General features: G+C 44.0%; 1 protein-coding gene across 1 annotated transcript in view; it reads left to right on the top strand.

Annotated features, from left to right (window-relative positions):
- The first annotated feature begins 2,550 nt into the window (after positions 1–2,550).
- The window catches only part of CEPT1 (choline/ethanolamine phosphotransferase 1), a 326,348-nt gene continuing 305,361 nt past the window's right edge, over positions 2,551–23,537 (top strand). The window contains exon 1 of the mRNA XM_040424136.1: positions 2,551–2,674. The gene's annotated coding sequence lies outside the window, so the exon portion shown is untranslated. The remainder of the gene's footprint in view (positions 2,675–23,537) is intronic.

The raw sequence follows: 23,537 nt of genomic DNA on the forward strand, positions 1-23,537 counted from the left end.
TTTGCCCAGCTTGTGCCATCTGAGACACACCACATCCTTTAAATTGTTAGGCGGGTTCTACTGAGTACTGAAATGCCATAAATGTGGACATCAACTGTTGTTTGGATACGTTGCAGGGTTCAGGAAAGGCCACCTTTTGCAGGGCAGATTTTGATATATTGGTATACAGGTGTCATGTTGCTATTGAACAGCCTCTGGGCACCATTACAGCCATTTTCTCTCGATGAAGCTGTTTTCAAAACTTACGGTATTTTTTGCGGGATGAGCTTCCATAATCATTGGTTCTATTTTGGGGCACTTACAACTTTTTGATCACTTTATTCAGATTTTTTGAAAGCAGGATAAAGACAGCAACTGTGCGATTGCTTCTTGGATTTTGTTTTTACAGTGTCCACTGTGTGGAAAAAATGACATTATCTTTATTCTGCCGATCAGTATCATTACAGAGACACCAGTTTTATATAGTTTTTTTTTACGTCCCACAACTTTTATACAAAGAGTTTTTGTAAGAAAAAAACATGTTTTTGTGTCGCCATTTTCCGAAAGCCTATTTTTTTTATATTTTTCTGGCGCTGATCTTGTCGGGGCTCATTTTTTGTGGGACGAGATGACATCTTCATTTTGGGGTAGATATATTTTGACCTCTTGATATTATGCTTTTTGTGAGGAGAGATGAAAAAAAAAATGTCTGTTCTGGCGCGATTTTTATATATTTTTTTGGTACAGCATTCACCTGACATGGTAGATTATGTGATATTTTTTTATAGAGCAGGTTGTTGCAGACACGGTGATCTCCAATATGTATGTCTTTTGCAATTTTACACAATAAAAGTATTTTTGAAAAAAATCTTGTCTTAGTGTCGACATTTTCTGAGAGTAATTTTTTTTCTGTAGATAGTTTTGGGTAGGGGTTCCTTTTTTGCGAGAGAAGATGACATTTTCATTGGTACCACTTTGGGGAACATAGTATTTTAATTGCTCGCACACTTTTTGTGGAGGCATGGTGGCCAAAAAAAAAGCTATTTTTGCAAAGTTTTTATTTATTTTTGTTTTAACAGTATTCACCTGATGGGGTACATCATGTTATTACAGGTTGTTACAGATGCGGCAATACATAATATGCCTTTTTTCCCCCAAAAGCATCCTTGAAAAAAAAAATCCCGTATTTGTATTGTCATTTTCTCAGTCATATTTTTCTGACGATCGTCTTATGTAGGTTTGGAAAGCCAGAGGTGGATCCAGCACTAAGGAGACGTATAAGACTCTTTCTTAATATTTCCAATTCAATTCAATTCCGCTTCTCGCTTTGGCTGAAGAAAATGCAGGAAAATCTGCCTTAGGCCTCATGCACACGACAGTATTTTTTTCACGGTCCGCAAAACGGGGTTCCGTTGTTCAGTGATCCGTTTCCGTTTTTGTTTCCGTGTGTCTTCCTTGATTTTTGGAGGATCACCAGACATGAAAAGTGAAAAAAAAATCGAAGTCAAGTTTGCCTTGAAAATAATAGGGAAAAAACGGACACGGATCATGGACGCGGATGACAATCTTGTGTGCCTCCGTGTTTTTTCACGGACCCATTGACTTGAATGGGTCCGTGAACCGTTGTCCGTGAAAAAAATAGGACAGGTCATTTTTTTTGATGGACTGGAAACACGGATCACAGACGCGGATGACAAACGGTGCATCTTTCGAGTTTTCAACGGACCCATTGAAAGTCAATGGGTCCGCAGAAAATCACGGAAAACGGAACAATGGACACAGAACACAACAACGGTCGTGTGCATGAGGCCTTAGGCCTCTTGCACACTAATGTTTTTTTTCCCGTTTATGTTCCGTTTTTTGTGTTCCGTATACGGAACCATTAATTTCAATGGATCCGCAAAAAAAAGGAAGATACTCCGTATGCATTCCGTTTCCGTTCAAAGATAGAACATTTCCTATTATTGTCCGCATAACGGACAAGGATAGTACTGTTCTATCAGGGGCCAGCTGTTCCATTCCGCAAAAAATGCAATGCACATGGACGTCATCCGTATTTTTTGCTGATCCGTTTTTTGCGGACCGCAAAATACAGAAAAAGCCATACGGTCGTGTGTAAGAGGCCTTAAACCCTCCTTCAAAAAACTTTGGGAGCCTATGCTTGGGGCAAGCATGGCTACGTACGCATTTACAGTAGACAAGCAGTAAAGGTTAGTTATTTACTATTTCCTTAGATATGTCTTAAGAAACCTGCACTTTTTTTTTCAGATTTTCTGTACATTTTGAAAATGGTTCTAAACATAAAACATATCAACCAATACGTACTACGGTATGAACGTATGGTACATGAGAACACTTGATACATAACTGACGTCTCTCAGGCTGTAGCTATATGCGCACACTAGATAGGAATAATTTCTTTCTACCACTGTCAGTTCCCTAACGCCGTCTATGGAGCCCACTGGCCTATCCACGGCCTCGTCACATAGGAAGCGCTGGTGTAGTAAATACAGGTAGAACGCGATTGGTGCTTCGTTTAGCCTTCGCTGATTTGCTGTAAGTCTGAGGTGGGCGGGAGTAAGCGCAGCAGGAAAGTGTAGCTCAGAGTTACCGTGTAGCATCACTGCTTCCGGTGTACGCTGTGTGAGCGGAAAGGCAGCCAAACGGTATTGTCCTGCCTGGTGGAAAAGCCAAGGTAGGTGCAATGGTAATGACAACGCGCCTGGGTACCTGCTGGTGACCGGGTGTAGTCCACGAGCATGTTACTTTTTGCTGTATTTGAAGTGGTGTGGACCTCACCTGTCTTACCATTATGGTAGAGTCACCTATAGAATCAGTGGTTAGTACAAGTGATAGCAGATGCCTTCCTTACGGAAGAATACTATTTCTCCTAAAAGTGTACACTGTGTTGTCACCTTATGTGATCCCTGCAGGCGCACATTGGAAACCTATAGCAATCCTCTGACCGCACCCACAATAATGCCCCCTGTCACAATGGCACAAATATTAAAGGGCACCTGTCAACACATTTGCCATATACAGCTAATGGTCACACCACACAGGTAAATGCTCTCTGACTCGTACCTATTATTAGGTTTGAGCGAATGAGGTACCACTTGGAACCGAACCTGAGTTCGGGAAATGGGATTTTACAGTACAAATGAATTTCTGAGATTATTACCTGAAGTCTCGCGAGACTTCACAAAGCAATAACTTCAGCTCATCAGAGCCAATGCATTCTCCGCTCCAAAGTTTTATACGCATCGACTTCGGATGTTTCAGTCGAAGTCGATTCGCTCATACCTAATTATTTATTTTAAAGCGCCATTAATTCCATGGCACTGTACATCCAGATGGGGTTACACAAATTATAAAAATACAAGAACCTATTAACAGACTGGAACAGAGGGGTAGAGGACTCTGCTCGCAAGAGCTTCCAAGGGAAGGGAACAATATGTAAATGTTGGTCATGGAGTTATCATCTTTTTACACTGCTCGAGTCACTGCCACAAGCCACCCATCTCATTGTGATTGACAGCCCCCCGCCTGGTGTATACACTTCAGCTTCCTGTTAGGGCTCATGCCCATGAACGTAAGGGGCCCGTGCTGCGGGCCGCATAAGGCGGCTCCGCAATACACAGGTGACCAGCCGTGTGCATTCTGCATCCCGGATGTTAACCCTTTCACTTGAATAGGTCCGCAAATCCAGAGATGCGGTGCGGAAGCACGGATCGGAACCCCATGGAAGAACTACGGAGTGCTTCCGTGGTGTTTCTGGCCATGCCTCCGCACCACAAAAAAGTAGTTCATGCACTACTTTTTTGCGGCGCGGATCGCGGACCCCATTTAAGTGAATTGGTCTGCGATCCGCATGTGGCTGCCCCATGGTCGGTGCCCATGCATTGTGGACCGCAATTGTCAGTCCGCAGCACGGAGCACTGACGTTCGTGAGCATGAGCCCTTAGGGCCCAGGCACACGACCTGTTTTTTGATCTGCAAAACAAGGATACCGGCTGTGTTCATTTTGCGGAATGAAATGGCTGGCCCCCAATAGAACAGTCCTATCCTCGTCTATTTTCCAAACGCCCCCACAGCGGCACATAGCAGGAGAATACCCCGCCTCCCCAGGGACAGGAAACAACATGGAGATATTTAAATAGTCCCCTCCCCTTACCTGCTCCAGTTGTTTCCTGTCCCTCTGGGAGAACGTTTGGTCTTTTGAAGCAGCGCCCGGTCAGCCAGAAGAACTCCAGGCAGGGAGCAGGGCCGCGGGGTGCAGTACGGCCCTTCCTGATTCCTAGGCATAAGTCCTCCGGTGCGGCCGCCCCGGGCGGCACTTCCGTGCGAAATCTTGCGAGAGGATGTGCGGGTCACGTGAGCTTTGACTCACGAGCAGGCAGAGCTCTGGTGACGCGATTTCCCCTAGACAACGAGCGGGGAGAGTTACTTGGCGTCCTCTGTGCAGCAGCTGATCCAAGTATGTCGGCACCAGGAGAGGACGCGATTCGCAGGCCTGCAGACCCAGCTAAAATTGGCAGCCCGGTAACACATCCTACTTGGGAGGTTAAAAACGATTGCTCTCTTTTCTTATTTGTGCACCCCTTTTTGGTCAGAAACAATCTTTTATTGCACCAGGGTGAGGGTCTAACTTATTATATTCTGGGATGGCCCCTTTTCTGAAAGAGCACTCTTATGTATCTCCTAGGTCAGGGAGGCTCAGAAATCAGCGGTATCTTCACAGCGGGTCAAAAAATGTTCCATCTGTAAAAAGGGTTTGCCGTCTGGATATAAAAAAAAAACTTTGTTCAAGGTGTTTGGAAAAGATTGTTTCTGAGGAGTCTTCTTCCCTGTTGGATAACATCAGACACATTATAAAGGAGGAAGTGAGCAGTGCGGTGGATCAAAAATTAGCTTCCACGTCTCAAAGACCCTCTACTTCCATGACTGAGATGTCCGCTTCCTTAGAGACTGACGGCCAGGAATATGAATTAGATGAAGGCGATCTTCCCTCCGGGTCTGAGTCGGATTCCTCAGAGGATGAGTCTGGGAGGCCGCTTTGTTTCATAGAGGACACTGACGCATTATTAAAAACTATTAGAGCGACCCTAAACTTAGAAGAATCCAAACAACCCAAGACTGTGCAGGACCTTATGTTCAAGGGGATAGGAGAAAAAAGGAAGAGAGTTTTTCCCCTTCACTCCAATATAACAGGATTAATTAATAAGGAATGGGTTGACTTAGAAAAAAGATCTGGGGTTTCTAGAGTCCTAAAAAGAAAATACCCTTTTGCAGAGGAAGATGCAGCCTTTTGGCATAAGTGTCCAAAAGTAGATGCCCCAGTTGCAAAAATTACAAAAAAATCAGCATTACCCTTTGAGGATTTAGGTCTGCTGAAAGACCCTATGGACAAAAAGGGTGAGGCGCAACTGAAAAAATCCTGGGAAGCCTCCATGTCCATCCTAAGGCCTAGTGTAGCTTCCACTTACATGGCCAGATCAATGTTAATTTGGATAAGCCAATTAGAGGAACACCTAGTGGCAGGGACCCCCAGAGAAGATATTGTGGCCTCCTTACCGATGCTTAAGCAGGCGGCGAAGTTTTTAGCGGATGCCTCGGTAGATACGGTTAAACTGGCAGCCAGATCAGCGGCCCTCTCAAATGCCACCAGAAGAGCAGTGTGGCTGAGGTCATGGGCAGGTGTCACTGCATCTAAAAATAAGTTGTGCGGCATCCCCTGTGAAGGAGATAGATTGTTCGGATCGGTCCTGGATGACATCTTAGAAAAGGCCACGGATAAAAAGAAGGGTTTTCCCTCAGACCCGAGAAATTTTCGTCAAAAAGGAAACTTCCTGCGTCATCAAGAGGCAGGCAGGATCAGAAAAAAGAGATTTCTCGTCCCGGTGGCATTTGGGGAGGGGAAGAGGAAAAGGGTTTTTATTCAACCCCCTCAGATTCTTCCCAAAAATCATCAAAACAATGACGCCAGAGGCAAGGTAGGAGGAAGGTTAAAGGATTTTGTCCAGGCCTGGAGAAATATTTCCAGCTCTCCGTGGGTGCTGGACATAATTTCGTCAGGCCTAAGGCTAGAATTTTTCTCTCTACCCCAGGATGTTTTCCAGATTACCGAAAAAAAACTGATCTGTCCAATCTTTAATCCTAGACCAGGTGAAGCTCCTATTGCAGAAAGAAGCCATAGTTCCAGTCCCCCCGGGGGAAGAAGGAACAGGATATTATTCTCCTATATTCCTTGTAAAAAAGCTGAACTGCTCTTACAGAGCCATTATAAATCTAAAAAGGCTGAATCATCATCTGCTGTATAAGCGTTTCAAGACTGAGAGTATAAAATCCACTATCAGTCTGTTAAAAAGAAACATCTTTTTAGCAACTCTAGATCTCACCGATGCATGATACCACATTCCAATTTACAGAGATCAACAAAGATACCTCAGATTTGCAGTTCGGTGAGATACAGTAGTACATCACTTCCAGTTCCAGGTCCTCCCATTTGGCCTTACGTCAGCACCGAGAGTCTTTTCCAAAGTAATGGCAGATGCGGTAGCGGACCTACATCTGAAGGGAATATTAGTTGTCCCTTATTTAGACGACTTCCTTATTGCCGCAGAATCAGAGTATCTACTTCTGGAACACATAGAATTGGTAAAGCGGAGTCTAACAGATCTAGGATGGCTGATAAATACGGAGAAGTCAGATCTCCGTCCAGAAAAGAAAAAGGTATTTTTAGGGATGCTGTTGGACTCAGAACTCATGAAGACCTTTCTTCCACAAGAAAAAATCTAGAAGATCAGTCAGGAGTTAACCCTGTTCCGCAGTAAATACAAGGTAACAATCCAATTGATAATGAAGATCTTGGGTCTGATGTCCTCGACTATCCCAGCAGTAAAGTGGGCCCAAGCCCGCTCTCGGACCCTCCAGTTATTCATGCTCAAAACATGGAACAAGAGGGTAAACTCACTGGAGATGAAAGTGAGAGTTCCTCAATACATAAAGGACTCCTTAAGCTGGTGGCTGGTCAGAAAAAATGTAGGTAGGGGCGTTCCTTGGCAGCAAACAAACGTTGTTACAATAACTACAGACGCCAGCAGAAGTGGCTGGGAAGCCTTTTCAGATCAGTCCATAGTGCAAGGTACCTGGCAGAAACACCTAAGCTTAGCTTCTTCCAACCTAAGGGAGTTAACCGCAGTTTGGGAAGCATTAAAAGCCCTTTACCCAAAACTCAGGGGAAAGGAGATAAAAGTATTATCGAACAATACCACAACCGTAGCATACTTGAACAAACAAGGGGGCACAAAAAGTTCAGCCCTAGCAAAAGTCTCAAAAGAAATGTATGGTCAGTCCCAGCAGTTCACATAAGGGGAGAGAGGTCGCGGATTTCCTCAGCAAAGATGTCTTGAAAGAGGGCGAGTGGTACCTGAACCGGAAAATATTTCTTCAGATATAAAAAAAAGTTGTTCTTTCCAGAAGTGGATCTATTCGCAACGCGTCTAAACAGACAGACAGAAAAATTTGTTTCTCTATCCTACACGGATCACCCATTCATAGTCAACGCTCTCTTCCAACCATGGCCGGATGAGAACTTGTATGCCTTTCCTCCATTTGCGCTAATCCCCAAGGTTGTATCACTGATTTGTTATCCTACTAAAACTTAACTTTTATCAGATAATATATATAAAAAATATGTCCCACAATGTTAGTACTAATTGACTGCATGTAGGAGAGAAAACTGAACAGGTATATAGATCAGCAATAATCACTTGGTACCACGTGTATGTATATCCAACAAAATATTACGCATAAATAGACGTGGTCCAATATCATAGGTAGTGAATTGCAATATGGTTTGACCACTTGTTATGATCACCACTCACGGTTTGTTGCATGGAGCTTGTGTGATCTTGATATCCAGACTGCTTGGGCGGTTGATTGGATCCGTAAATGGTCCCCTTTTGTCTGCTGAATAAAGTGGTTTCAAACGATGTTAGGTTGCTGGGTCACTTGGATAATAGGTCAGACAGGAGAATGTCCCTAATAAGCTGTTATTCTCCTGCCTAAAAGCGGAGAGGTCTCCCGCCTAAATGCGGGAGAATCACCCCCTAAGGAGCGACCCCACTTCTCGGTGGCTGGCCCTATTACTCTCGCCCTATTGTGGTCTCCTGGTGCTGGCCTGTTCAGATATTCTTCCCGAAGTCGTTCCCGACGCGTTTCCTCTGACAGACAGTGCTGTCAGATTCATCAGGGGTCAAAATGATATAAGTGCGGTATAATAACCGTCAGCTTAATCGCTATTTTGGTGGTGTCCCAGCTGAATGATTGCAGTCCAGACTGATGTCTGAGACTGCCCCCTTATATATACGGTCACATAAATTATAATTGATGTATTAATTACTCACTCGCTCCGCTTCCCGGCGTGCGTTCCATTGTATTAGGATCGGATCCGGAAGTGCGTCACTCTGCGCGTGCGCAGTGGTTGACGAGATGCCCCGTGGAACGCATGACGTCAAAGTCGTGCGTCCAGGCGCAGCCTAAGATACCAGGCGCCTAGTGTGGAACGCATAGGCCTCATTCGTCGCATTTGGAATGCATATACTCATGTGGAACGCACAGACGTCATATTAATGCGTCTCAAGGAGTCCGATGGCAGATACTATGGATATGTATATCAGTTATGAAATTGAATATACAAAGAGGCCTGCAAGACGCATTTGTTTATTTATATACAATGGCATAGTATCATAAGTGGTCCAGATAAGGGTAATCTGGTCCCTCATGAAATTAGTTATATGTCCCGGTTATCCTGTATTTGAGTCCGATGACATACCTAGTGTCATCTTTTTTATTATTATTATATAAACATGTGGCCTAAGGTATATTACTTTTTTGGGGGTATACTGGTACATAAGTAGGGGACTTTTTTGAGAGTGGGAGGAGGTTAGTCCTGAATTAAATGCACTATATAAATAATTCATGATGTGTCCAGGGCCATTGTTAGCTCCCAGCCACTCTTACTTTTTTGATGATTAAAACTATAACCTATCTCGGTAGATGTAGTATTATTCCTATTCCGTCCATATTCTTTTATCTTTTTACTTGTCAGTTGGTTTCGAGTATTTTGGATGCATCGGGCCTAAATAAAACACCCAAAGGACAGTATCTCATTTAGGCCAAGTGGGCTCACTGTTTTTAGCCTATGAGTCCACTCTGCCTCTTTCTGTAATATTTTTCTATTGAGGTCACCGCCTCTGGGGGATGGACGTATCACCTCAATAACGCAAAATTTCAGTACCCTAAAATCTCCATCATGACAGATCTGTATGTGTCTTGCAATTGGAGTATCTCGTTGGTGTCTTATGTCTCCCAAGTGATCTCCAATCCTCCTCCTGAGTTCTCTTTTGGTCTTGCCCACGTATTGGAGGTTACAGGTGCAGGTACATAAATATACTACCCCCGTGGTTTTGCAATTTGCAAAATCCCTAATGGTGTATACTTTCTTGGTGACGTTACTAGTAAAAGTTTTAGTCTTGATGATATGTGGGCAAGCTATACATGTGCCACATTTAAACATACCTAGGGGTTTCCTATCTAGCCAAGTTCCAGGTTTTTTGATCGGTAAATAGTGGCTATGTACGAATCTATCCCCCAATGATCTTCCTCTGCGGTATGTAATTGCCGGATAGGAGGGAAGGGTGTCCTGTATATCAGGATCAGTGAGCAACAAGTCCCAATATTTTTGGAGAATATCCCTAACTTGTCTATTGCAGTTGTCATAAGTACCTACAATACGGAAAGTGGAGTCTGTTGTAGATTTTGTCACTTGTTTGGGAGACAATAATTCTGTTCTTTCTATATTTAGTGCTGACTTAAAAGCTTTTTGTAATGGGCGATCCGGATATCCCCTTTGACTGAACCTGTTTCTCAGGTCACTAGCTTGATTGTAAAAGTCAGTCTTCCTAGTGCAGTTTCTGCGGATCCGCAGATACTGCCCCTTAGGAATGCCGCATTTGAGATTTGTGGGATGATGACTCTCCCATCTTAGTAGGTTGTTTGTAGCTGTGGGTTTCCTGTATGTTTTGGTGGAAATCATACCATTATTTAAAGTAATGGATAAATCCAGGAAGGCCAAGCTATGCTCATTGACCTCTGAGGTAAAATGCATACTTATTTGGTTATTGTTTAAATCAGCTACAAAGTCCGAGAACTGTCTTCTGGAGCCGCTCCAGAATATCAAGATGTCGTCGATATAGCGGCCCCAGAAGACAATCCTCGACGTCCAAATGCTATCCTCCGTAAATACCAGGGTGTCCTCCCACCAGCCCAGGAACAGGTTGGCATAGGTGGGGGCACACTGGCTCCCCATTGCCGTGCCCCTGAGCTGGTGGAAGTATCTAGAATTAAAGAGAAAGTAGTTGTGTCTTAATACAAACTCTGTCAACTTATAGGTGAACTCATTGTGGGCTGTGAATTGAGTACCCCTGGTTTTTAAGAAGTATTCGACTGCATGTAGTCCTAGATCATGGGGAATGTTACTATAGAGCGCCTCAACGTCTATTGAGGCTAGTAAGATCCCATCCTCTAGCTGTAACCCATCAATTTTGGTTAGCAGATCCGAAGTGTCTCTGATATACGATGGAAGTGCTGAGACAAAGGACCTAAGTATCTTATCAACATATATACCGATGTTTTGGGTGATCGAATTTATCCCCGATACTATGGGACGTCCCTTGAGTGGTGTAAGTCCTTTATGGATTTTGGGGATTGTATAGAAGGTAGCAGTCTGAGGATAAGGAATGAGCATGAATTTGAGTTCACAATTTGATATTAGTTTGTTATCAAGAGCTTGTATCAGTAAAACCTCCAGATCATTTTTGAAATCTAGTGTGGGGTCCCTCCCGAGGATGTTGTAACATTTTTTGTCATTTAAAATGGAGTTACACATCTGTTGGTACATGACATGATCCATGACCACTAAATTCCCCCCTTTATCTGAGGGTTTTAGTATTATATCATGGTCTTCTTGTATTTTAATCATGGCCTCCGTTTCTGATTTATTTAGATTCATTTTGCTCTTGATTCCTTTTTGGTCTAGCTTTTCTAATTCTTTTGTTACTATATTCTGGAAGAGATCAATGGTATTTGATTCCATTGGGGGTGGTGATTTTGTGCTTTTGGATTTTAAGTTGGTGAAGGGGCCTTCCCCAATGTTTCTATTTTCTTCTCCAAGGAGTTCCGCCATTGTTCTGGCCAGTGGGAGATCGTCCAGGGGAATACCTAATTTAATGCTTTCCTCTAGGTCATTATGTCTGAAAAACTTATGCCATTTGAGCTTGCGGCAAAATAGATGAAGGTCTTTGACCCAGAGAAAGGAATTAAATCTAGTTGTGGGTATAAAGGATATACCCCTAAAGAGTACTTGCATTTCCGCCTCAGAAAACGTTTTTTTGGTTAAATTGATTATCTGACCTTTCTGGATGGAATCTATTTCTCTTGTCTGGGGCGGTCCCTGAGGTGATACGGGGCCCCCCCCAGTTCTAAAAAATTGGAGGATGAAACAGAAGGTCCAGAGGAGATAGGTCCTTCTGGGCAGGTGGCCCTTAGGTTGTTCCTTGATTGATTTCCCCATTTTTGATTTCTAGTTCTGGAGCCTCTTTGTCTGCCGTTCCCTCTATATCTAGGTTGCCCACGATATGAATGGTCAGTTGATCTTTCTGTATCTGACGATTCTATTTCTGATGAAGAAATTTCTTTTGGGGGTAAATTTATATGATCATTTAAATACAAATATGCTCTTTTTTTCTTTGAAATCAAGAAGGTCTTTCTTATACTGATTATGCTTTCTTTCTTTAATTGAAATGTGGTATTTCTCCACTGAGGTTTGTAGATTATTTTCTTTTTTGGGGAACTCAGGATCGTCCTTATATTTTAGTGTCTGTTCGATTAGTGTTTTGAGTCTTAAAGATGTCCTTTCTAGGGTGATACGTTCCTCGGTGAGCAATAATCTCATGAGATTCAGGGAGCTTTCCGTCAGTGTTTTTTCCCACTTACTAAGCAGATCTGGTGTTTGCGATCTAGGTGCTGGAGTGATGGCAATGCGTAACCCTTTGGGTTCTACAAAGAGTGTTATTGGGAAGCCACAGGTTGCTTCTGATTACACCTTATTGGCCCAGGAGATCATGGTTCCCACTACTACTGAAGATGTCAGCAGGGGACTTTTATCTACTACCGGATGTTCCGGATCTCCTTCACCAGGGCCCAGTTTGGCATCCCAGGGCAACTCGACTTCAACTAGCAGCATGGAACCTGAACGGGAATTATTGAGAGAAAGGCCTCTCCGATGCGGTAATTTCCACGATTCTCTATAGCCGCAAAAATGTGACATCAAGGATCTATAACAGAATCTGGCAGTTATTTTTAAAATTTACAGATGGTGATATCAGGGGCCCCTTTATGATCGCTATGGTTCTGGAGTTTCTCCACTCGGGTCTACAAAAGAATCTTAGAGTTAGCACAATTAAAGTCCAGATATCTGCCCTAAGTGCCTTTCTGGACATTAAACTGGCAGAAGCGCATGCTGGGAGTTGTAGTTTTGCAACAGCTGGAGGGCCGCAGTTTGAGGATGCCTGGTCTACAGAAGTGTCTCTTCCATCCTTTGGGTCTCCATCTGGCAGTCAAGAACAAAGACGCTTTCATAACCTAGATGTGAGAAGAGCAGTACTGACCTACCTTAAAGACTTCAGAAAAATGGACAGACTGTTTGTTCAATTTTCAGGCCCAAACAGGGGTAACGCGGCAAGCAAAGCATCTATTAGCCGATGGATCAGATCTGCAATCTTGTGGTGTTATGACTCAAAAAAAAAGTCAGATTTGCCAGGCAGCCACCTGGTCCTCACCTTCCACCTTTTTTAGGCATTATCAGTTGGATATGTTAAGGAATAGAGTTATCCTTTGCTCGCAGAGTGTTATCTGCGGTAGTCCCACCCTAATTTAGAGCTTCTGTTATTCCTCCTGTTACGTGCCTCTGTGGGGGCATTTGGAAAGATTTCAATTACTTACCGGTAAGTTTTTTCCTCTAGCCCACACAGTGGCATGGGGAATTCCCCCCCCCCCCATTATATTTTGCCTTTTTTCTATATTTAAATTTTTCTTTTTTGGAAAATTATCCTTGTTCATGTTTTGGTAAGTTTTGATAATACATTAATATTAATATGTTGCATCCTTTCCAGAGTTTCTCGGTTATTTACTGGAGCAGGTGAGGGGAGGGGATTATTTAAAGATCTCCATGTTGTTTCCTGTCCCTGGGGAGGCGGGGTATCCTCCTGTTACGTGCTGCTGTGGGGGCTAGAGGAAAAACCAATTAACGGTAAGTAATTGAAATCTTTATTTTTTTTTTTTTTTTTTTTTTGGTGGAACGGACCTACGGACGTGGAATTCACGCAGTGGCTCCTTGACTTGGGCAGTGCAAGAAGACACCACAATGACTCCATGACCCACATTTACATTAAATTCTACAAGAAAATGACCATGTAGTACACTTTACATAACACAAATAATCTTTATTGATAATAAATATGTTGATAAAAAGCATTAAAACATGGTGTAAGCTATACATGGGAAGATACGGAGAACCCCTCCCCAGCGGCCCATAACCATAAATAATTCATATAGTATATAGCACGTCACAGATAATGGACCTACATACAGAGGGGATGAACCCCATGCTAAAGTAGCTATCTCTCTGCATGGATTATGCCACTTTTTGATGATTTTTATTATCAATAAGGATTGATATTGATGACCTATTCTGCAGATAGGTCATCAGTATTAAAAGCCAGGAGATCCCCTTTAAAAATATGGAGCCCTTTTTTCGAAACATAGCAACCTGTGGATTTTCTCTCTTTTCCATCAGTTGGAGAGCTGACTGCCCCTTTTTGTGTGCTGTCTGACATTATAAACATTCATTATAGTTCAGTTCTGATCTTACTGATAAGAATGTGGCTTAAATAAGTGTTTATGACCTCTTAATTTAGAGATAAGGTTTATCAGATGACCAGCACAAAGTGATAGTTCCTGTCACTCAATTAGAAAAACAGTTAACCCTTTGTGACAGAACGGCTCAATATTTTTAATAAAGGGCAATTGAAAATATGATTTTTACCCAAAAAAGAGTAGAATGCAATCATAAACAAAAATTGCCTCCAAAGGTGCACAGAGCCTTTAACTGTAGAGGACCCACGCCGTACATGTACGGCGCAGATGTCCATGACTTACGGACCAGCGCCGTACATGTACAGTGCTGTGATCGGTCGGGTGCAGGAGATGCGCCTGATCGATCCGCGGCAGGGGTCTGGCAGTCACTGATAGACGTACCCCTGCTGCATTCGCCGGCATTGGTGAAATCGCCGATGCCGGCGCATTAACCCTTGATATGCCGTGGTCAGCGCTGACCGCGGCACATGCAATGTCCTCACTGGTATCAGAGCTGCCATCGGGTCCCTGTGCTGCTGTGACGGGGGCCTGATGGCATGGAAGGCAGCGTGATTCCTTCCTTAGGCATCGGGGCTGCCCTCCCGGGGAGGGCCTGTGACTTCCAGCCCCGCTGGATCTCACAGGCAGGAAGCTGTATGTGTAGTACACACTGTATTACACTTACAGCCAATGCATTCCAATAAAGAAGTATTGGAATGCATTGCAAAGGGGATCAGACCCCCAAAAGTTGAAGTCCCAGAGTGGGACAAAAAATAAAGTGTAAAAAAAATTTAAAAATTAAGTTTCAAGTAAAAATATACTTTTGCCAAAATAAAAAATAGGGGGGAAAAAGAAAAGTACACATATTAGGTATGTATTGACCGGTTCTATAAAACGGACACATGACCTAACCCCTCAGGTAAACACGGTCAAAATTTTTTTATAGAAACTGTGCTTAATAAACAATTTTTTCGTCACCATACATAACTAAAAGTGCAACACCAAGTGATCAAAAAGGCGTATACCCCCCAAAAAATGAGCCCCTACCGAAGACAATCACCCAAAAGACATATTGGGTATCGCCGAGTCCGTAATAACCTGCTCTATAAAAAATCACATGACCTAACCCCTCAGATGAATACCGTAAAAAAATTAATAAAATGGTGTAAAAAAAAAGCAATTTTTTTTGGGTCACCTTAAATCACAAAAAGTGTAGTAGCAAGCGATCAAAAATTCATATGCACCCCAAAATAGTTCCAATCAAACAGTCATCTCATCCCACAAAAATCATACCCTACCTAAGACAATCGCCAAAAAACTTAAAAAACTATGGCTCTCAGACTGTGGAGACACTAAAATATGATATATATATATATATATATATATATATATATATATATATATATATACACTGCTCAAAAAAATAAAGGGAACACTTAAACAACACAATGTAACTCCAAGTCAATCACACTTCTGTGAAATCAAACTGTCCACTTAGGAAGCGACACTGAGTGACAATCAATGTCACATGCTGTTGTGCAAATGGGATAGACAACAGGTGGAAATTATAGGCAATTAGCAAGACACCCCCACAGGCCACTTCTCAGTTCCTATGCTTCCTGGCTGATGTGGTGACCACAGGCCACTTCTCAGTTCCTATGCTTCCTATGCTTCCTGGCTGATGTTTTTGTTCACTTTTGAATGCTGCCGGTGCTTTCACTCTAGTGGTAGCATGAGATGGAGTCTACAACCCACACAAGTGGCTCAGGTAGTGCAGCTTATCAGGGATGGCACATCAATGCGAGCTGTGGCAAGAAGGTTTGCTGTGCCTGTCAGCGTAGTGTCCAGAGCATGGAGGCGCTACCAGGAGACAGGCCAGTACATCAGGAGACGCGTAGGAGGGCAACAACCCAGCAGCAGGACCGTTACCTCTGCCTTTGTGCAAGGAGGAACAGGAGGAGCACTGCCAGAGCCCTGCAAAATGACCTCCAGCAGGCCACAAATGGGCATGTCTGCTCAAACTAGGGATCGACCGATATTGATTTTTTAGGGCCGATACCGATAATTTGTCAACTTTCAGGCCGATAGCCGATAATTTATACCGATATTCTGGGTATTTTTATTTTTGAGGGAAAAAAAAAATTTCCTACACAAATCTGCTGAAAATTAATGTTTATTGTTAACGTGTATTATTATTTTTTTTTTTTTTTGTAAATCTTTCATTTATACTTAATATTTTTTTTTTTTTTTTTTTTTACTAACTTTTAGCCCCCTTAGGGACTAGAACCCTTGTCCTATTCACCCTGATAGATCTCTATCAGAGTGAATAGGATCTCGCACTCTCCCTGCTGCCCTGTGCTCTGTGCACACGGCAGCATGGAGCTGACTATGGCAGCCAGGGCTTCAATAGCGTCCTGGCTGCCATGGTAACCGATCGGAGCCCCAGGCTTACACTGCTGGGGCTCCGATCGGAGGAGCAGGGGAGAGGGGATCCTGTGGCCACTGCCACCAATGATTAGAACTGGGGGGGGGGGGGGGGGGGCGCACTGCGCCACCAATGTTTTTACTATTGGGATGGGGGTGGGGGGCGCACTGCGCCACCAATGACTAATACTAGGGGGCTTGGGGGGGGGGGGGGGGCGCACTGCGCCACCAATGTTTTTACTATTGGGGTGGGGGGCGCACTGCGCCAACAATGATTAAAGGTAATCTGTCACTAGCAATGTTTAAAAAATTTTTTTTCATGGATCCATGTTTAATAAAGTACCTTTTTTCTATCTGTGTTCTTCTTTTCCATGTCAGTCTTGTCCTTTCTTCTAAAAATCGATTCTTAGGATATGCAAATGACGCTGTAAGGAGCCCAGAGGGGCGTTTTTCTTTCTCCACGGTGCCCAGGAACGCCCCTCTGAAGTGCTATTACTAACGCCTCCATGTTTAGCTGAATCGCCTCCCAGAGGCGCGGCTAAGTCCTCAACACCCCCCCTCCTCCTCCTCAGCGCCGCGCTCTGCGAACACCCGATCCTCCTCTCGTCGGCGTCCCAAATCCCGCGCAGGCGCAGTGCCGGCGATTGCCTGCGCTCTGATAATACGGCTGAGGGCAACAGCTTCAACATCGTCACTGGGCATGCGCCGAGCCCAGTGACGATGTTGAAGCTGTTGCCCTCAGCCGTATTATCAGAGCGCAGGCAATCGCCGGCACTGCGCCTGCGCGGGATTTGGGACGCCGACGAGAGGAGGATCGGGTGTTCGCAGAGCGCGGCGCTGAGGAGGGAGGGGGAGGGTGTGAATGTTGAGGACTTAGCCGCGCCTCTGGGAGGCGATTCAGCTAAACATGGAGGCGTTAGTAGTTTTCATATTTAGGTACTTTTTTAAACATTGCTAGTGACAGATTCCCTTTAATGCTGGGGGGCTTGGGGGGGGCGCACTGCGCCACCAATGATTAATACTAGGGGGCTAGATACCTCTCTTTCACATACAGGAGGCGGGAGCTGGCTGCAGAATCACATAGCCGGCTCCCGACCTCTATGAGCGGTAGCTGCGATCCGCGGCACCTAAGAGGTTAACTACCGCGGACCGCAGCTGCCGTTCATAGAGGTCGGGAGCCGGCTATGTGATTCTGCAGCCAGCTCCCGCCTCCTGTATTTGAATTAATGAAAGACTCATCTTCATTGGTGGCGCAGCGGCCACAGCCCCTCCCCTCCTCTTGTCTTCCGTCCTGTCATTGGTGGCAGCAGCAGCATCACAGGGGAAGGAGACACTGCTTCCTTCTCCCCTGTGCTGCGGAGGGAACACAGAACGCGCTGAGAGCAGCGCGTTCTGTGTTCCCAATACGTTATCGGTATATCGGCAAAATAGATGCCGATACCGATAACGTTCAAAATCCTCAATATCGGCCGATAATATCGGCCAAACCGATAATCGGTTGATCCCTAGCTCAAACGGTCAGAAACAGACTCCATGAGGGTGATATGAGGGCCCGACGTCCACAGGTGGGGGTTGTGCTTACAGCCCAACACCGTGCAGGACGTTTGGCATTTGCCAGCGAACACCAAGATTGGCAAATTCGCCACTGGCGCCCTTTGCTCTTCACAGATGAAAGCAGGTTCACACTGAGCACATGTGACAGACATACCAGAGTCTGGAGATGCCGTGGAGAACGTTCTGCTGCCTGCAACATCCTCCAGCATGACCGGTTTGGCATTGGGTCAGTAATGGTGTGGGGTGGCATTTCTTTGGAGGGCCGCACAGCCCTCCATGTGCTCGCCAGAGGTAGCCTGACTGCCATTAGGTACCGAGATGAAATCTTCAGACCCCTTGTGAGACCATATGCTCGTGCGGTTGGCCCTGGGTTCCTCCTAATGCAAGACAATGCTAGACCTCATGTGGCTGGAGTGTGTCAGCAGTTCCTGCAAGACGAAGGCATTGATGCTATGGACTGGCCCGCCCGTTCCCCAGACCTGAATTTAATTGAGCACATCTGGGACATCATGTCTCGCTCTATCCACCAACGTCACGTTGCACCACAGACTGTCCAGGAGTTGGCAGATGCTTTAGTCCAGGTCTGGGAGAAGATCCCTTAGGAGACCGTCCGCCACCTCATCAGGAGCATGCACAGGGGTTGTAGGGAGGTCATACAGGCACGTGGAGGCCACATACACTACTGAACCTCATTTTGACTTGTTTTAAGGACATTACATCAAAGTTGGATCAACCTGTAGTGTGTTTTTCCACTTTAATTTTGAGTGTGACTCCAAATCCAGACCGCCATGGGCTGAAAAATTTGATTTCCATTTTTTTATTTTTGTGTGATTTTTGTTGTCAGCACATTCAACTATGTAAAGAATAAAGTATTTCAGAAGAATATTTAATTAACTCAGATCTAGGATGTGTTATTTTTGTGTTCCCTTTATTTTTTTGAGCAGTCTGTGTGTATATGTATGTGTGTATGTGTGTGTGTGTGTGTGTGTGTGTGTGTGTGTATATATATATATATATATATATATATATATATATATATGAAAATAATGGCGGCACTGGAGACAAGCAATATGGGTGCTAGGTCCAGGGATGTGGCTGCTTACCCCAGATGAACAATGACGTGTTCGGATACAGGCAATGCGCAGACGCCAGAAAGCGTCCGATCACGGCATGACGTCACCACCAGTCATCGCGGAGACATGCGCACTACTGCTAAGAGTCTTGGTCGGCCATTTTAAAAAAGGTCAATGTGTCCCATCACTGTGTGTGCGCATGTCCATGTCAAAATTGACAGGACAGCGCAACACGGACGAATAAGCCGTGTTATGTGACATGAATTCATGGGGGACAAGCGAGAAACTGTAGCTCATAATGGATACAGATCCCACACTATATGGGCAAAAGATATAATGGAGACCACAACAGAATATGCTGCGATCCTCACATACATCGCCCATAGATCCCCCACAAATCCATCATAAATCTATACCACACAGTGTGGAATGACACAAAATATTAAACAAAAACATTGAATAGCTAACCAAACCAGAGAAATGTAAATAAAGTTAAAAACGCTCATATAGACAAGTAGAGACATGTAGACACAATGTGTATGTACCGGGTACGTCCCACTTCTCGATTCCACAGCGTCATTCTTGTCTGTGAATAAAAAAGAATCAGAAAAAATGGCTTAATAGTGTTCATAATACACTATGTAACACAGGAGGAGAGTCGCATATCACATATAAAACCATAAGGGGCAAACCGCTCATCTAAACATAAATCCCCGGATTGTAATCCACATTAAGCCCATTGGGTTTCAAACTGTTAAGAGTGTAGATCCAAAAAAGCTCTCTTTTTTTAAGGATCAACACCCTGTTCCCCCCACGTCTGGGCATGGGTACATGATCAATGGCCCAACATTTGAGATCTTTTTCGGAATGTTTAAATTCCGTAAAATGTTTGGCAACAGGGAGATCCTTTCTTTTTTTGCGTATGGATAATCGATGATTATTGAGTCGCGTCTTAAGATCGGTCGACGTTTCACCCACATATAATAACTTACATGGACAGATCAAAACATAAATCACGTAATTGGAATTACATGTAAGGTGAAAGGGAATCGAATGTGAAACTCCAGTAGTAGGATGGATAAAAGCACTGCCTTTGCCCATGTATTTGCAGTCAGTACAACATAAGCAGGGGAAGCTACCCTTACCATATGAGGTCAAAGAAGTTTGTATTGACCTAGATCTAGGGCCAATGTCTGCTATGACAAGTTGATCACGTAAGTTTCTGGACCTGCAATATGAAAATAGGGGGGGGGGGGGATCTAAATTCCTGGATCTTACTATGGCAACCTCCCAAAATGCCCCAATGTCGCTTGATGATACGATTTATCTCTACACTCTGTTCCGTCTATTTTGAAATAAAAGGAATCCGGCTCAAAGACCCCTCAGATGACTTCCTTTTGAGGAGACTAGTTCTATCCAAACTGCGGACCTTGTTGATATGGGAATCAAGTAATTGGGTAGGATACCCCCTTTTTTTGAAATTTGCTAGCCATATTATTTAAAGGTGAATCTAACTTGTCAGGCTCAGAAACAATACGTTTAACCCTAAGGAATTGTGAAAAGGGTAAATACTTGAGCGTGTTACGTGGATGGCCACTATTGTTACAGAGAAGGGTATTTCTGTCGGTGGGCTTAGTATAGAGCTGTGTATGTAACTTGCCCTCATTAAATGTGACTGTGGTGTCCAGAAACTGTAAATCAGTTTCCGAGTGGACCAGGGTGAATTGAAGATCTTTGTTAACACTGTTTAGAGCAATATGGAACTCCATCAACTGAGCAACACTACCAGTCCATATGAGGAAGATGTCGTCGATGTATCTCCACCACCGCAGCAAATGGCTGCGGTGGTGTGACACATGGACGACATCTTCCTCAAAGCACCTCATAAAGATATTGGCGTAGGTAGGCGCTACGTTAGACCCCATCGCCACGCCTCTTTTTTGTTGGAAAAACGTATCCTGAAACAGGAAATAGTTATGTCTCAAGACAATCTGTAATAAATCGATGATAAATAGCCTAGCGGCCAGCGTGTAAGATGAGGAACCAAGCATACGAGAAATGGCATCAATACCTAAATCATGATTGATAGAAGTATATAACGAAGTGACGTCAAAAGATGCCAGATGGACCTCATGGACACCGGTAAAATCAGTCTCATTCAACTTGCATAGGAAGTCAGTCGTATCTTGTACATACGACTCAGCCCCTATTGCAAAGTCATGCAGAACCTTATCCAGGAAAATAGCAATACAGCTAAAGATGGAGTCCGAACCGGAAACGATAGGACGTCCGGGAGGATCAATGAGAGACTTGTGCACCTTAGGGAGTATATATAGAACCGGAGTCACCGGATGATCTACAGTAAGAAAAGTGCACAAGTCCTCATCAATAGTACCCGCCAAAATGGCGTCTGCCAAACATTTCCTGATAAGTCTTGCTATCTCAAATTTGGGATCAATCTGAAGGACAGAGTAAACATTAGTATCATCCAACTGACGCTGGATCTCAGCCACATATTTACCGGTGTCCATGATGACCACTGCGCCACCCTTATCCGCAGGCTTAACTGTCAATGAAGAATCTTTTCTTAATTGATCTAATGCTTCAATTTCCTACCTAGAAAGGTTTGGATGTTTAAAAACAACATTATTATATCTCAATCTGTAAGCAGAAACATCAGATTTGACAGCAGTGATAAATGCATCGATAGAGGCCTCATTAATACATGGGGTAAAGTTACTCTTCAGAGACAGATCGAGGCGTCTCAGGGAGAACTCGCTAGCCTGAGGCGCCGCGATCTGTGTCCTGGAGTTGAACCACACTTTCAATTTAATTCTGCGAAAAAACGCATGTAGGTCAGCGTCCAATTCAAACCAGTTGGAAACAGACATAGGACAAAAAGAAAGTCCTTTGTTTAGGACACTCCCTTGAGCTGAGGTGAGCGTCTTTGATGACAGGTTGATCAGTCACTTCCTCTTGTTCATCAGTGATTTGTTGGTCTGTGCTCTGGTTTTGTTGTTTCTGGGCTTGACCGGTTCTACGGTGTCGGCGACCCCCTCTCCTGGTCCGACCACGTCTTTCCTTTCTGGATCCATACCGTTCCCTAAAAAAAGGGGAGATAATGTGGAGGTGGCCGGTGTATTCCTTTTCTTCTTCCTTGGATCCTTGTAGTTAAAGTTTCCGCTGTCAGACTGCCAGGTGTAAACTGCGTCTTTTTTATAATCGTCGGAGTCTCGGTTCCACTTTGACCTTTTACCTTCCTCCAACTCCATTTTGGCTCGTGTCACATGAGCCACAACGTTGTCACTGAATAGTGAATACTCCTCAGCAGACATAGATGACCGTAGTGTAAGGTCAATATCCGCAGTGTCGTTGGCAATAGTGATTAATTCGTGCTGGAGGTACTGAATATTCAATAAGATAAAATCTAAAGAATGTCTATTAGATAATGCTTCGAACTTCTCGCAAAACAATGTATTGTGAGCAAACAAATTGGGTCTCAAATTGGACCTCATGCCACGTGGGATCCTTTGTACTTTGAAGTATTCCCCAAGTGTGGTCATATGCAGGCGAAGTGAAGCCGTCTTTTTAGACAAAAACTCATATCTTTTTTTGAGCTCAAGGATAGAGGGGGTGTTTAAAAAAAGCAGCATCTCCCCCAATGTCATGCAATATACGATCAGTCTCCTCCTGGGAGTACATAGAGCCACATGGAAAGTCAGTCTCAGCCATAGTGAAAGGCAGTATTCAAAAATATATATAAATAAAATTCCGTGCTCAGCCACTGAAGCGGTATATCAAAGAGAAAATAATTGCGGCACTGGAGACAAGCAATATGGGTGCTAGGTCCAGGGATGTAGCTGCTTACCCCAGATGAACAATGACGAAAAAAGGACAGCACTCCAGGTAAAAAAGCAGTGGTGTTTAATCACCCATGTGGATGGCAACGTTTCAGCTCAAACAAGAGCCTTTTTCAAGCAATGAACACAGTGTATGCTGGGGTATATATAGTCTAAAAAGACGGCTTCACTTCGCCTGCATATGACCACACTTGGGAAATACTTCAAAGTACAAAGGATCCCACGTGGCATGAGGTCCAATTTGAGACCCAATTTGTTTGCTCACAATACATTGTTTTGCAAGAAGTTCGAAGCATTATCCAATAGATATTCTTTAGATTTTATCTTATTGAATATTCAGTACCTCCAGCACGAATTAATCACTATTGCCAACGACACTGCGGATATTGACCTTACACTACGGTCATCTATGTCTGCTGAGGAGTATTCACTATTCAGTGACAACGTTGTGGCTCATGTGACACGAGCCAAAATGGAGTTGGAGGAAGGTAAAAGGTCAAAGTGGAACCGAGACTCCGACGATTATAAAAAAGACGCAGTTTACACCTGGCAGTCTGACAGCGGCAACTTTAACTACAAGGATCCAAGGAAGAAGAAAAGGAATACACCGGCCACCTCCACATTATCTCCCCTTTTTTTTAGGGAACAGTATGGATCCAGAAAGGAAAGA

This window comes from Bufo bufo, chromosome 3 (assembly GCF_905171765.1).
Source record: "Bufo bufo chromosome 3, aBufBuf1.1, whole genome shotgun sequence".
In the NCBI taxonomy this organism is placed as follows: domain Eukaryota; kingdom Metazoa; phylum Chordata; class Amphibia; order Anura; family Bufonidae; genus Bufo; species Bufo bufo.